Here is a 12,340-nt window from a genome sequence, read left to right on the forward strand (position 1 = left end):
AGCCCCTTCCTATCAAAGCATATACATAACACCATCTTTGAGCTGTTTTGCAGGTACCAAACCCCCCACCAGGTGGGAGAAATTAACAGTATGCTGCCTACAAGTATATAGACCCTAGACCAGTTGGAACTAGGTTGAAGATGCTGACTCTTCACCACCAGCCAATCAGAAGAATGTCCACGAGCCGATCACAATCTCTTTGAACCATTACAATAAAACTCCTCACTATCCCTTCTAGGATGGGACACAATTTTGGGAGCAATAGCCCCCTGTGTCCTCCTTTGCTTGGCAAAACAATAGAGTTATTCTTTTCTACTTCATCCAAAACTCTCTCTCAAAAATTATTTTGGTGTTGGGGTACAGAGGCTGGATTTGGCTTCAGGATTCAACACGTAATTTTTGTCAAAGGATGGCAATCCGGGAAGCATCCCCAGAGGAGGAAATGTTTCAGGCTGGTCTTGAAAGAATAGTAAACCTCCCCAGTTTGAGAAGAGAGGGAAATTGTTCCAGGCAAAGGAAGCCACACAGATAAAAAGCAGGGAGGTGTGGGGAAGCGTGGCATGTTCATCACAGACACAGGGGAGCCAAGGTCACAACCCATGGCTGCAGTAGTATGCCCTGTACAACTCCAGGCAGGCCAGTTATCCAGACTGTGGTATGAATGGAGTCCAGCAATATGGCACCAGGCAGAGGGTACGGGGAAGGTGGGTTGTGGCCAGGAATCTCAGGATTTCATCTGCTGCTTTGGCCATCAGTGAGGAGTTGCCCAGCAAACACTGGGGAATCAGCTGTTAAGTCCTTGGGATTTTACCAGGTCTCTGCCATTCTTCTCTACTCCACAAGCAGGGACTACTCAGACCGTCGCTAATAGTAATCAGCCGTCGTGACCAGCAGAGGTCAGCACCCCTCAGACCCGAGACACATCAAGTCACATTCAGGGACAGGTGGACGTCTGTCAGTGGATGGAGCCCTGTTGCTGAGCATCACACACGCAGGGAATGGTAGTGATTATCTAACTCAACACCTTTGCCTTGTAAATGAGGAACCAGGGACCAGAGAAGGAAATGAGTCCTTGAATATCACACAGCAACACTTTTTTAGAGCCTGGACTAGGATAGGTCTCCTACTTTGAATCTCAGCCACCTTTCCACCCAGTAGCTAAAGAACTGTAATGGGAAGCCATTGGTTTATCCTTTCCCAGAATGGAAGATGGTGCCAGGTGGAGTTGGTAACCCCAGCAGCTAGGACTGGTGATCCTTGGAATCTCAGTGACCTAACGCAATAAAAGTGTCTTACCCCCACCCTTCATCACAACCTCATATGGGTTGGGTGGTTTTCTGGTTCTGTGACAGCCTCACTGGGGTGAGAGGCTCTGGCTTATGGCAGAAAGACTGGCGATAACACATCCACTCCCAACTGCCTTACCTGGGGAGACATACATTCAGTTGGTAGAAATGAAGGACAGATTAACTCTTGATGCAAGGATGCTGGGCAATGCACTTCAGGGGTGTGTCCAGGTGTATTAGACAGGATTAATGAGTTGCCAATCAACTGCCAGTGTCTACCAGTGATAATGGGACATCTGCCAGTGATAACAGGCCATATCTGGGTCGTAGCTATGATCCTTGATGCTGGTTGAGTGGCGACCTGGTCTTACTCCACAGCCAGCCCCTCCTTCTTCTCTGTGTTCTATCCTGTAAGGCGGGACTGTGATCCAGAGATGGCAGGGGCCTGGCCAGGGTCACTCCCAGCTGCAAAGGCCCAGGACTTGAGCCCAGGGGTCCTAGATTTCAGAGAGCTCTCCTCCTCTCTCTACGTAGACCCTGCAGTATCTTCAGGTAGCAGAAGCCTTCTGCTCCACTGAAGCCTGTGTTCATCACGACACACCTGAACTGGTTTGAGTGGTAGAGGAAGGTGGCAGGAGGTGAGGCCCCCGGGAGGGAAGGAGGAAGGAGACGGGAACGCTGTCTCCCCGTCTGCCAGCCACACTTTCCTCTTCCTCCGTCATGGAATTGTTTATTTTTCTTGACAGCGAGTACCATGGCTCAAAGTCTCTGCGGGAGGGAGCCACAGGATGGGGCCTGGGCCAGGGCCAGGATGTGGGTGGTTGTGTGGGTACTGCTCACGGGCTCTGCGGCTCTGAGCTCAGCCTGGCTGTCCTTGGGGTGCAGAGCAGAAAGGAACATTCCTTGTGCCCTCCAGCACCACAGACAGCATTTCCTGGGGAAGATTATTTCGCAAAAGGCATCAGGTTCAAGAGAGACATGGGCATTCAGTTTCTCCCAGTGCCCAGTCTCCTGAGATAACCTCAAAGCCCCTTCACCAGGGCTAAGGGGTCTTTCTGGGTGCTCCACCCACATCCATCTGAAACCCCTTCCTCCTCCCTCCCAGACTACCCACAGCATGTCAGACTCATCACCACCTCCCTTTAGCATTCCTGCGTGCATCTCAAGGGCGAGACCAGGGCGTGAAAGATTTGATCTGAATCCATCCTGAAAACACACAGCTGTTATCACCTCAGCCAGTAAACTGTTTAGAGCCACAGTGTCCTGGTCTCTTTAGAGACCCCTTTTCAGTTCCGGGCATCCCCACCCCTTACCATTAAGCACCCACCCCTGCCTTTCTTTTCTTTTTTTCTTTAAGATTGTGGACTATTTTTAAAGTCTTTACTGAATTTGTTACAATACTGCTTCTGTTTTATGTTTTGGTTTTTTGGCTGTGAGGCATGTGGGATCTTTAGCTACCCAACCAGAGATTGAACCCGTACCCCCTGTCCTCAAAGTCTTAACCATTGGGCCACCGGGAAGTCCTTTTAAGCCCTTTTAAGTAGCAGTCTTAATTCAGGCTTAATTCAAGCATCAATACAACAGAAATTTTTTTTTTTTCCCCTGAGTAAGGGACTTTTACCATTTCTTGAGCTGCTGGGTGACAGGTACCCTGCTAACTGCTTTCACTTTATTATCTCACTTTATCCTCAAAGCAAGCTGTGGTCAGTGACTGAATGAAAGGCATTTGATTGGACATGGCACAGGTCAAGGGGAGACTTTAGGATGGCTACATTCCTCCAGGAACTCAGCCTAGAGGCCATGATGCTTGTTGCCATGGTAACGAGCATCCTCAGTGGCAACATCCCAGCAATGTGCCTGTGACTGAATGAGCTCATAGGTCGTGCCAGGCAGTGCAGGGTGTACGTGCTGGGCCTCATCTTGTGTATTTCTCACACCACTCCTGGGAGGTGGGTGATATCATTAGATTCATTTTATAGGCAGGTAAATTTGAGTCTCTGAGAGGTTGCTGCTCAAAGCAGTGGGCTAGTAAGTAATAGACCTAGTACTGATATTTAACTTGTGACTGGCTGACTGTAGAGTCCAGATATTCACTGCCTGTCAATATGATGTAAATAGAAGTCAGAATTATGAGGAGAAAGTAAAAGTGTTAGTCACTCAGTCGTGTCCGACTCTTTGAAACCTGCCAGGCTCCTCTGTCCATGGGATTCTCCAGGCAAGAATACTGGAGTGAGTTGCCATTTTCTTCTCAAGGGGGTCTTCCCAACCCAGGGATCAAACCCAGGTCTCCTACATTGTGGGTGGATTCTTTACCCCTTAGCCACGAAGGAAGTCGGAGGAGGAAGTAGAGGTTAATTGAGTCTTGCAGGAGGAGCTTTGGGAAGGTGACATGGGTGAGTTTGAATTTGAGCTGGTCCTTAAAACCCTGGCTAGGCTCTCAAAGGCAGTTCCATGGGGGAGAAGTCCACTGGGAGAGAATGAGCTAGAGCTCACCTGTACGGGTGAGGGGCCCAGTTCGTGGTTTTCCCGTTTGTGTTTCCAGCTCTCTGAAGAAGCGTTTTTACAAAGACATCAGTATCATTGTGTATGAAACTGATTGCATTATTTTAAGGAGCAGGGTTGTCCGCACCCATTTAACAGATGGGGAGCCTTACAGCTCTGCTTTAGGCAGGCCTGGGGCTAAGGGAACTTTCAGGAAACTCTGCCTGGGGTGAGAGGCACCCCAGGGGGAAGGAAGAAGCAGAAGCTCCTAGGAGGGGCTGCTGGGCACTCTCCTGACCACCCACCCACCCTGCTTTCTGCCCCGAGCTCTGGGCTTCCCAGCACCGACGAAAGTGAGTCTGTGTGTTGTGATCTCAGGCACGGCTTGAGCCATAGTTTCGGGAGATTTCCAAGCCTTTGCTCTGGAAGCAGAGGCTCCAGGACCACATGTGGGCAGACAGGGCTGCCCACCCCACTCAGCTGACTCGTTCGCTGCCTGCTCTGCTACCTCTGCAGATAAAGGCCTCAGGTTTCTTCTCTGAAATCAACAAGAACTGAGCCAGAAAACGGCCAGTGACTCACTGTCATTAAGCAAATGAAGTGTTACTGAAGCAGTGAGGTTCTGGGGAAGAACAAGCGCCATCCACTGCAGTCCACCAGCAGAGATGGAGAGAGGTGAGACCAAGCTCTTCCTGACAGCTGGCAGCCTGTGATGCTTGGGATGGGGCAGCCAGGGCATGTGGGCTCTTCTTCTATAGACACTTAGGATGAGGATGTTGGATTCCAGGAGGAGGGAAATGAATCCTGAAGGGCACCTTCACAAGGAGCCCTGGGGACAGTGTTCTCTGCCCCTGGGGAGTGGACGTTCAGGAAATGACAGCTAACCTAGTAATAGGCACTCAGCACCTCGAGAAAGGGCGTGTTTTCCCCCACCTAACCCTGGGTGACTAGGAAGAGGAATCAAGTCCCTACGTCTAGGATTATCTCACTGAAGGTCATCACAGGCAGAGAAGGGAGTAGGGACTCATGAAGAACAAGGCAGGTTCATCCTGACTCTACGTGAGCAAGAGGTCTGCTCACTCACCTGCACTGTTGAGTCAGGATGTAGTCAGACCTCGACTCTGGAGCAGTGGGTGTTAGGGATGGGGCAGTGGTTCCGGTTGGCGAGGGTGTGTGCTCCTGTGGATGTTCTTGGGCACGTGATGGGTGTGCCAGACTGGGGGTCAGCACATTTGATTCCCAGGTTTTGGAGATTAGCATTGTTTTATGTTTCTCCATCTCATTAGAGGGAAAGGTGCTGGCTTTATATAAATACCCCACTTCGTCATTCACTTATTTACTTATCTATTGTCACTGCCCTCAAAAGGAATCTGAGATAGTTCACTACTAAGGATTAGATGATACAGATAAAGGTGTAGATATAGGTATAGTACACAATAAACTGTGGAAAATTCTGAACGAGATGGGAATATCAGACCACCTGACCTGCCTCTTGAGAAATTTGTATGCAGGTCAGGAAGCAACAGTTAGAACTGGACATGGAACAACAGACTGGTTCCAAATAGGAAAAGGAGTATGTCAAGGCTGTATATTGTCACCCTGCTTATTTAACTTCTATGCAGAGTACATCATGAGAAACGCTGGGCTGGAAGAAACACAAGCTGGAATCAAGATTGCTGGGAGAAATATCAATAACCTCAGATATGGAGATGATACCACCCTTATGGCAGAAAGTGAAGAGGATCTAAAAAGCCTCTTGATGAAGGTGAAAGAGGAGAGTGAAAAAGTTGGCTTAAAACTCAACATTCAGAAAACGAAGATCATGGCATCTGGTCCCATCACTTCATGGGAAATAGATGGGGAAACAGTGGCTGACTTTATTTTTCTGGGCTCCAAAATCACTGCAGATGGTGACTGCAGCCATGAAATTAAAAGACGCTTACTCCTTGGAAGAAAAGTTGTGACCAACCTAGATAGCATATTGAAAAGCAGAGACATTACTTTGCCCACAAAGGTCTGTCTAGTCAAGGCTATGGTTTTTCCAGTGGTCATGTATGGATGTGAGAGTTGGACTGTGAAGAAAGCTGAGCGCCGAAGAATTGATGCTTTTGAACTGTGGTGTTGGAGAACTCTTGAGAGTCCCTTGGACTGCAAGGAGATCCAACCAGTCCATTCTGAAGGAGATCAGCGCTGGGATTTCTTTGGAAGGAATGATGCTAAAGCTGAAACTCCAGTACTTTGGTCACCTCATGTGAAGAGTTGACTCATTGGAAAAGACTCTGATGCTGGGAGGGATTGGGGTCAGGAGGAGAAGGGGACGACAGAGGATGAGATGGCTGGATGGCATCACTGACTCGATGGACGTGAGTTTGAGTGAACTCCGGGAGTTGATGATGGACAGGGAGGCCTGGCGTGCTGTGATTTATGGGGTCGCAAAGAGTCAGACACGACTGAGCGATTGAACTGAACTGAACTGAAGCTTACTAAGGCAGGAATATATTTGTGTATCAGGATTAAAAATTATGTTAATTCTGCAGGGTAATCTAATCATTATGATTAATCCTCATGTGTCTCTGAGCTTCCTGCGAGCCAATGTAAAAAGGGAAAGGGGCCAAAAATCACGGGACACGATTTTTATGTGTGTGACCTGGAATGACAAAATGGATAGTTTCCCAGCCGCAATGTTACAGCAAGTACAGAAGTGGTCTTCACAACAAATCTTACTGGAAACTGAGGACATAGTATTAACCTGCAGTTTAGTGAAGACAGTTCTGCGAATGTCCTGAGGGTGAACAGTGTTTCCAGGGCGTAGACTGATAAGGGACAGAATTTGGAATGCTCAATGGAGTTTGCTACCGTGTGTCACTGTATTCTCTTCCCTAAATATAATTTCTCTGGCTGGGCTTTTTGCCAGGAGTTGTTTACAGATAATTTGAGGTGTTATTTCCTTATGAGCCCCTGGAGGCTAGTCTGTTTCCTAGGCAGAGAACTTATATAAAAGTGCCCATCCCTGTTCCCAGCATTGACTTGGAGCTCTGTGTTCATCTTTTTATTTGTTCATCTGTTCTGTTGGTTCTTCCTTCTATCCATCCACCTATTTATCCATCCATCCATCACCCACCCATGCAACCATCCACCTACCCATCCTTCCACCCATCCCTGCCTTAATTTGTAGAAACAGATTGGGAAGCTGTGGTGGTTGACATGTGACATATTTAGATGAACTTGGGTGTCTGTGAGATGCAGGCTGCCATCCTTCATCCTCTATAAACGCCTTGGTCGTCACCAGGAGCCATGAAGTCCTGCGAGACAGAGAGAGGAGACAAACAGATCTGTTTGTTTAGCAGGGAAGCTGTTGGTGATATATGAACAGGCCAAGCTTTGGGAGAGAATTGGGAGAGAGGCACCATCCACAGAGTGCCTACCTAATTAAATGAAAGCCACACTGCACAAAAGGCCTTATGTGTTCTTTTTATATATGGAAAACAACCCATTGGTGGTCCCATTCTTAGCTGTATATTTGTAATTGAGGCCCAGCTTGTTCGTACAGCCAATGCTATGGGTACAAATCAACTTTTTTTTTTCTTTTCAGCACAGCATTTTCAGTTGCCAAGAAACACATCAGTTCCTTAACGTTTTATCTAATGCATCCTACCGATCCTTTTTCAATATGATCCATGTCTTTGTTCTTGATGAAACCAGTCACGTGACTAGATTATGTATAAAATTCTGCTCTGGACAGCATCTGCTTCCATCTCCTGGGCAGGTGCATGCACATCCATGAATGCACACTCAGACGCATGCACACATGTATACCTTTGAGGTCGCAAGGCTTCAGAAAGATTGAAAACCGCTTATAGTAGGTATGAACATCCTCTAACCTTCTGAAATCTTGTGACAGCTGACATAGTTGGCATGACTTAAGGAGCTAAATTTGAATCCTGGCTAATGAACTTCCCTGGTTTTCTGAAAGTTGACCTGAACATTCTTTTTCCAGTTGCCTGTGCTACTGAAAATATTTCTATAATGCCGTAACCCCTTTTTTCTCCTTAGTGAGAATTACAAATAATTGAGCCTACCTTTGAATGACTAAGGCTCATTATCTTTGAAGACAGACTCATTAAAACATAAAGGGACAGGATTTGGGGAAAAGATGAATCTGGGGTCGGATTTCAGCGTTGAATGGCCGTGAGACTTTAGACAACCTGACAGGTTTTATTAGCATCGGTTTTATTTACTGGTTTGCAGAAACAGAGGTGATCGTAGGCACCTTGTAGGGCTATTAAGAGAGTCAGAAAGCACAAATTGGTAGATTGCCTGGATTTAATGTCCTGCACTGGGTAGCAGTTGTTGTTTTGGCTTTTTCATTCCAGAGAGCGCAGGAGGAACACAGAATGATGAAAGGTACAGGAAGTTGAGAGTAAGTCCAGTGTGGGCTGTCCTCAGGACAGCCTTCTGAAACGCTGAATTCTCATGCCAAAACCGATGATCTCATCATGTATAAAACTGGAACATCGTGGAAAAGATTCACGTCTGATGTGTCTGGTTTCTCTCTGAAGAGCTGCTGATGTTAAGCGGTCCTTGTAGGCCTGTGGAGCCCGTATGGATGAGTGTCTGCCCATCACCTGGGTCAGCAGGAGCTGGGAGAAATGCAAGAACAGAGGAATTAGGGACCTTAGCCTCCGCCACACAGGGGAGCGAGAGGGTGGGCAGTATCAGACATCCTGCACCAGACCCTGTAGCTGCTGCCCGAGCTCTGAGCCTCGCTGGTCTCATTCTTCACTCAGTGTGACGGGGGTTGCTTACGTCTGGCAAAATGCCTTGCTGTTGTGCAGAGAGAAACTTGAAGAAACAAGCCAAATTTTTTTTAAAAAAATGCTCCTTGGGCATCTTGGGTCTCCAGTAGCTTCTAAGGCAAAGAATATTTTGATGGTTTTTCAGCAAATCATAAACACATGGACTGCACTTGATGGCTTCAAAGACTGTTGTTGATGCTAAGTTGCTTCAGTCATGTCCAATTTTTTGCAACACCATGGACTGTAGCCCACCAGACTCCTCTGTCCATGGGCTTTTCCAGGCAAGTATACTGGAGTGGGTTGCCATTTCCTCCTACAGGGGATCTTCCTGACCAAGGAATTGAACCTGTATCTCTTATGTCTCCTGCATTGACAGGTGGGTTCTTTACCACCAACACCACCTGGGAAGCCCCGGTCTCGAAGACACCTAGATGCAAATTTCAGGAGGAAGGTGTTGACAGAATGTGTCCTTGGGAAGCTACCCTCTTAGCCCAGGTGGTTCAAAATCCACCAGGGGAAACCCCAGATAATTGTGGAGGGAAGGAGAGTGGCCCCAAAGAGTGACAGCCTACCACATTCCTAAGACCAGAACTGTCTACAATCAGTTACGTCTTTGCCAAACCACAATGTACAACCAAAACCTCAGAGTCCGCTTGGTGGAAAAGAGCTGAGAACACTGCCATTCCTTACTTCCCTTCTTCCTGCTCAGAACATCGTGAGAGCATCCGTATCTTCAGCTAATAAGCTGTATAAGGGACAAAAGTTAGAAGATGGAGAGCTAAGACTCCACCCACCACTCCCAGCTGATTTCCCAGCTCCCAAGCTTGTTCTGTTTTCCAAGGCTGGGTTTTTGATTCTTGCGTGTTTGCTTAGTTGCTCAATCATGTCCTACTCTTGGTGACTGTAGGCCCCCAGGCTCCTCTATCCAGGCAAGAATACTGGAGTGGGTTGCCATTTCCTCCTCCAGGGGATCTTCCCAACCCAGGGATCGAACCCGTGTCTCCTGCAGCTCCTGCATTGGCAGGCGGGTCCTTTTACCACTGGGCCACCTGGGGAGCCCTTTCAGTGATTAACTAACCACAAATGAGTAACAATCAGTAAGTGACAGGGCTGCATGGTGATGTCTCCCGTGTTTCTAGAAACGCTGAATGGCTCTCCCCATAATATATGCTCCATAATTAAAGGCCTGCTGTATGCCAAGGGAGGGCTGCACTGGGCACACTGGACATCACTAAGCACTGGCTCCCAGCTCCCCCAGGGGCACTGAGAGTGGGCTGGGGGACATAGTGCGAACCATGAAAAGGCCACTGGCCACACCGGGCAGGAAGTGCCGGTGTCAGGCGATGGCCAGCTGGAAGGTCAGGGAACCACTGGACCAGCAAACAAGCTAGTTGGGGATTTGTTTAGTCCTCGTGGAGTTCATGCATCAGTTGCAATAGGGGAAATTACAACTGGAGAAAATCTGCATTCTAGACAATGATGGTTTTTAAACCTCAGGAAGAGATTTTTAAGAGGGTCAGGAGGGCTATGGTGAGGAGGGATCTCTCCCTGAAATTCTGATCCAAGGGTCCAGGGTCACACACACGTGCACAGGTGGAGCTGGACGTCTGATACCTCAGCTTCCCCCAGAGCCTTCCATCCTGCCCACTCTCCCCATTCCTGAGTCTCTGACCCCAGAGGGTCTTCCTGGGTACGACCAGTCTAAATTACCTTCTGAGCCTCTCCCTGATCACCTGGCAGATATCCCGAGCCTTGACGTGGCCTCTGAGTTTCCTGGGACAATGGTGATCTGTTCAGCCTCCTCTCTGGGGTTTAGCCAACCGATCTCACAGGGGTGCCCTGAGGCTTCAGCTCCCTTCCTTTACAGCTCTTGGCCTCTCATAACCTTCTAGACCCTGTGTGAGGGAGTTTGGGAGGGACGTGTACACACTGCTCTGTTTAAAATGGATCACCAACAAGGACTACTGTGCAGCACAGGGGACTCTGCTCAGTGTTATGTGTCAGCCTGGGTGGGAGGGACGTTGGGGGGAGAATGGATCTGTGTGGCTGTATGGCTGGGTAGCTCTGCTGTGCACCTGAAACTATCACATTATTAATTGCCTATACTCCACTATAAAATAAAAAGTTAAGAAGAATTTTATTTGAAAAAACAGTAATTTCCTCTCCTAAAATTCCCCCAAGTATTTGAAGCACCGTTGTTTAAAGGAATGCGTTCCAGTTTGGGGAATAGATGAGCACCAATCAAAGCCTGACTTAGCGACTTGCTTGCTGTGAGGCTTTGGGTAGGTAAATTAACCTCTCTGAGCCTCAGTTTCTTCTGTACAATAGATCTCCTCTGAGCATTTTAGGGTGACACGGGCAAGGCATCTAGCAGGCGGCTGTGACTTTTAGTAACGTCATCTCTTCTCACAGGTAGACCCTGCAGTATCATGAAGCTGATTCAGTTCACAGGCTGCTCCCGTGTGAATGTGTTTTATAAGCCAGGACTGTCTCGTTGCTGCTGTTCAGATGCTCAGTGGTGTCTGACTCTTTGGGACCCCATGGACTGCAGCACCCCAGGCTTCCCTGTCCTTCACCATCTCCTGGAGTTTGCCTAAACTCATGTCCATTAAGTCGGTGATGCTACCTAAGCATCTCATCCTCTGTTGCCCCCTTCTCCTTTTGCCTTCAATCTTTCCCAGCACCGGGGTCTTTTCCAATAAGTTGGCTCTTTGCATCAGGTGGCCAAAGAATGGAGCTTCAGCTTTAGCATCAGTCCTTCCAATGAATATTCAGGGTTGATTTCCTTTAGAATGGACTGGTGTGATCTCCTTGCTGTCCAAGGGTCTGTGTCACTGAGCCCTCCCAATTGTGTTTTTGAGATGCAAATAGCATTTCACTGTTTTCTAGATTGGATCACTGAGACCAGAGGTCAGGAGTGGGTAACCCAGTTCTCTGAGGCCTGCCCGGGCACCCTCTCCATCAACTCTCACATCTGCTTCCTGATTACCTGCTTGTCTTGTTACAACTGGCCGGGCATGTTATCATGTGTCCTTAGCACCAGCCAGGGAGCGGCTGTGCTGTGCTTAGTCGCTCAGTCGTGTCCGACCCCATGGACTGTAGCCCACCAGGCTCCTCTGTCCATGGCGATTCTCCAGGCGAGAATACTGCAGTGGGTTGCCATGATCTCCTCCAGGGGATCTTCCCAACCCAGAGATCAAACTCAGACCTCTTGCCTTGCTGGCGGATTCTTTACTGTCTGGGCCACCAGGGAATAGGGACAGATACAAAGGAAGTCCAGGGCCCTGTTCTTAGGAGCCCACAGTCTGCTGGTGAGAGGGTGAACTATTGAGAGAGGGGAGACGGGAGAGGGGAGACGGCATGTCCATGGCTTTCCTGTGCCCACTGGCATAGAGCCTCCTTCCGTGGTGGCTGGCCTAGGGCTCCCCCGGGTACCTCCGCAGCCCTCTGAGGGCAGGCGAGACTGGCAGGAGAGGAGGCAGGCCCAGAACAGAGCCACCCTGTGCATCTCAGCTGGGGCGCTTCTGGAAGGCTCCTTTTCATGGCAATAAGATGTATTTCTCTAGTCCTGAGCCTTCGTACTAAGTCGCTTCAGTCGTGTCTGACTCTTTGCAAACCACGTGAACTGTAGCCCACCAGGCTGTCTGCACATGGAATTTTCTGGCCAAAGATACTGGGATGGTTGCCACTTCCTCCTCCAGGGGATCTTCCTGACCCAAGGATTGAACCCACAGCTTGTATGTCTCCTGCATTGGCAGGCGAATTCTTTTCCTCTAG

This window comes from Bubalus bubalis, chromosome 4 (assembly GCF_019923935.1).
Source record: "Bubalus bubalis isolate 160015118507 breed Murrah chromosome 4, NDDB_SH_1, whole genome shotgun sequence".
NCBI classification, from domain to species: Eukaryota; Metazoa; Chordata; class Mammalia; order Artiodactyla; family Bovidae; genus Bubalus; species Bubalus bubalis.